General features: G+C 46.9%; 1 pseudogene; it reads right to left on the reverse strand.

Annotated features, from left to right (window-relative positions):
- Window positions 1-595: 595 nt before the first annotated feature.
- On the reverse strand, window positions 596-1,387 carry LOC101574564 (annotated as a pseudogene).
- Window positions 1,388-3,588: the final 2,201 nt, after the last annotated feature.

The following is a 3,588-nucleotide window of genomic DNA, read 5'->3' on the forward strand; positions in this document are numbered from 1 at the left end:
AAGCTCTGTGCTCAGAACTGGGCTTCCAGGTTGAGCTGGAAAAATAGTCCAAACTGAGGCAGAGTGGATTCCCCCACAAGGTGGGTAGAACTAGTCCCACAGATGACTTGAGTGAGAAAAGTACTTTGATAAATTTTGGGGAAATGTCTCATGATTTAGCTCCTTCTTAAAGAGTTATAAAAAAATTGATCCTATGGGCAGTTTTGTTCGTTTGTTTGTTTTGGAGATGTCATCACGTTTATTCAGGTTTTTAAGCAGAGAAAGAGTAGATTTATGCCTATCTCTCTAAGGTAAGAGGCCTAAGCCTGTGTCCAAAGACTTCCACTGAGCAACTCCTCCAATACAAAGGGATGTGAGTCATCTTCCATCAGCAATAAAAAAAGTAAAATATAAACTTTTATTTAGAATTAAAGCAAATACTTTAGTATCACAAACACAACATTAAACTTCAGGAAATATACCGCTAATTTGAAGTGAGTGTTGATTGGCACAATTACAACATGCGAACAAACCCAGAAGAAAGGACCAAGTCTGTGGCCCAGTGCAACACACTGAGGGGACTGCCCCCGCGGGGGCTCTCTCTGAAGCTGGGCCGCTATTCCTCCTAGCCAGCAGACTCTCTCTTGAACGTGTAGGCCATGAAGCAAGCATCGGGTCTCTTGGGGACAAGGTGATGCCCTGGTCTCACAACCTCAAAGCCCCAAAAGCTGAGGGTCCAGAGCAAGGCAGCTCTGTCCTCCAGGTTCTTATGGAAGCAAATGAGGACATAGTCGGCGTGAAGCTGCTCCTCTGCAAACTCAAGGAGAACTGCAAGACTGTCTTTGCTCCCGTCGGGCAGAGGGCTGCCCGGATCTCAATGTAGAGGCTGCCACCGCTCCACACAGCTCTCACGGTAATGTGTTTGGCATCCGCGAGCCTGGCCTGGATATTTAGAATCCTTGTCTTGTTATTAGAAGTTAGTTCCTCTGTTATATTCAGCCGATTGTCAGAGTAAAATGAGTTAGCTGAAAGACTGTGATCCCGCTGACTAGTCCCTCGCCCACCTGGGATCTTCAGGGATGGGACATCAGGAGCACCACCGAGGCCCTGGACCCAGCTGACTACAGCAACTGACGGAGACTCTGGACCTCTCGCTGCGGCCGTGGCTGTGCAGACTGAGAAGCGACGTAGCATGGCTTGTGTGAATGGTGGCGCTAGGTTTAGTCCCTTCCTCCTCTCTGGCGAAGCAGTGGCTGTTGAGCATCCGCTGCGGGGAGGATTTCACCAACCGGCCGCTGAGCTGGAAACCAGGAAAGCCTCCTCTATGCCTCTCTGCGCCCTTCACCCCTATGGGCGGTTTTGAGAAATTCTGCTGTGAAGAAACAGCAATAATCCCACTGATACTCATGCTAATTTTTTCCTATTTCTGAATATTTTAGTACCCCCAGGAACTATATGTGCAGGAAGTATGTGAAAGCCTTCTTCCTCTGTGAAGTTCTCTTCCCTTTGTTAGGTTGTGGTCAGGACAGAGGGTTCTCAAGTGTCGTTAGCTCTGGGCAGTGATCAGGGAGTAGAGTGGAAACCTGGAAGTTTTATTTTCCTTTTAAAATTTTAAAATAACTTCCTCTTTTAGAATAATTGTAGATTTATAGGCAAATTGCAAAGAGAGAACGAGAGGTGTCCCATATACCTTTTACTCAGCTTTCTCTAATGCTGTTACCTTCTATATCCAAGACCATTTGTCATTGCTAAGAAATTAACTCTGGGAGAGCAGCAAACCCTGCCACTTTATTCAGATTGTGCCAATTTTCCACTCTGAGCTATTCCTACTCAAGGATCCAATTCAAGACATCACATTACACTTAGGTTGTTTTCCTTTTTATCTTCTTTATCCCTTTCATTCCCACTTTGTTTTTCCCCTGCATTTTTCCCTCCTCTCCCACTTTGTGGATGAGAGAGGACAGCCAGGTGCCCCAGTACTTGGGACAGATGGAGCAGCCACAGGGAGAAGCCCAAGGTGTGCCTCAATGGTGAGGGCCTTGGAGGAGGCTGAGGTAGCTGCAGGGGAAGAGTAGACAATCTATGTCTGGGAGATAACAGGATGGACTGAAGAGAAACTCATAGAGCCTGGTGGGTCTGCCACACCTACAGTGGATTTCTGAGGACCGTAGACCCACTTCTTCCCATTTTGACTGTGGGTTGGTGGGGAGGAGTTTGGTGGAGCAGTGGAACCCATCCTTGTTATTTGAGGCCCAGATGCTTCATCAGGCTCCATGCTGCAGATTGAGGCTACAACCAGGGGTGTGACAGCTCACGCCCAAGGTGGCTTGGCAGAATGCTGCTCAGAGGGTGTGCTTCCTATGGACGTGTCAACTGTCCTTTCCTTCCTTGCATGAACCAAAGGCCTCATAAGCTCCCAGGCTTTCTGGGGTACCAGGAAGAACCTCTGCTGGGTCTCTAGGAAGCCCAGCCTCATCAGAGAAGGAGAAAATTTGGACACCTACTCAACATGAATTTTCTTTCTTCTTTCCTAAAACAATCCAGCTTTGCTCTGGTCTCCACCATCTGCCAAAGAGCCAAGTGGTGCACAAGTCTGGCTTCCAGGCAGGTCATTGTTCAGCTAAAATGCTTCCATGTTGCCTGCCTATGACCACCTTAAACCTGAACTTACAGTTCAATTCTGGCCACTCATGAGGGTGAGAAGGGAAGTCTTCTGGTCTAGGGAATGATCAGGGAAGAGAGAGGGCATTGTGAGGAAGCTGTTTTGTTCTTAACAAGAGACTCAATGGAAATGCCTTCTTTTCTTGAATCTGGGCAATGATGTGATTGGATGGGTCATCTAGGACCTTGGCAGGCATTTTACAAGTGAGAGAGCAGAGGGGTTAGCAAAGAAAATGATGTGAACATCAAGGTCCAAGTGGCAGGGAACCACCCAGTATGGAGCCATCTGCTTTTGTGCTTCTTATATATGAGGCAGTTGATTTCAGCTTTTTTATTCCTGGAGGTCACTGAATCACCTGATGCCAGCTGATCTGTGACCTGAGGGACTGTACACCAGTTCCTCCTGTACTGGGGGATCATCTCAGTTCTCCCCATTAGCCTGTGCATCCTCACTAGAGTTTTCTCTATTAGGTTCCTGTTGCTGCTGCCATAGTTTACCAAAAATTTAGTGGTTTAAAATAATACATATTGGTCTGGTGAGATGGCTCAGAGGACTAAGCATGCTCTGGCAAGGGCAGGGACAAGGGTTTGATGCAGCACCAACCCTACCCTCAGGGCACACTAAGTCCACAACTTTCCATGTGGAGAGGTGAATTTGAGGGTCAGAAAAAGATGAAGACTGGATGCAGAATGAATTTTGGCTACTTCAAAGTAGAGAAAAATAGGGGTATTGTTTTCTCAGTTGCAGGAAAGCTGAAAAAGATGCTGTTAACAGAGGTTTACCACATGGTCCAAATGGTTCAAATTTTTCCTAGAAACTCTCTGCTTTTGAGCTTCTCTTCAGCATCAGAGCCCCAGCAACTCTGAGTAGATTAGGGTATTTGGGTGTCTCTCTAAGAGGCTTAGCAGTGGAGTTGGACTACAAAACAAATTGGTCTCATCCATTCT

This window comes from Octodon degus, unplaced genomic scaffold (genome assembly GCF_000260255.1).
Source record: "Octodon degus isolate 3935 unplaced genomic scaffold, OctDeg1.0 scaffold00122, whole genome shotgun sequence".
Lineage (NCBI taxonomy): Eukaryota > Metazoa > Chordata > Mammalia > Rodentia > Octodontidae > Octodon > Octodon degus.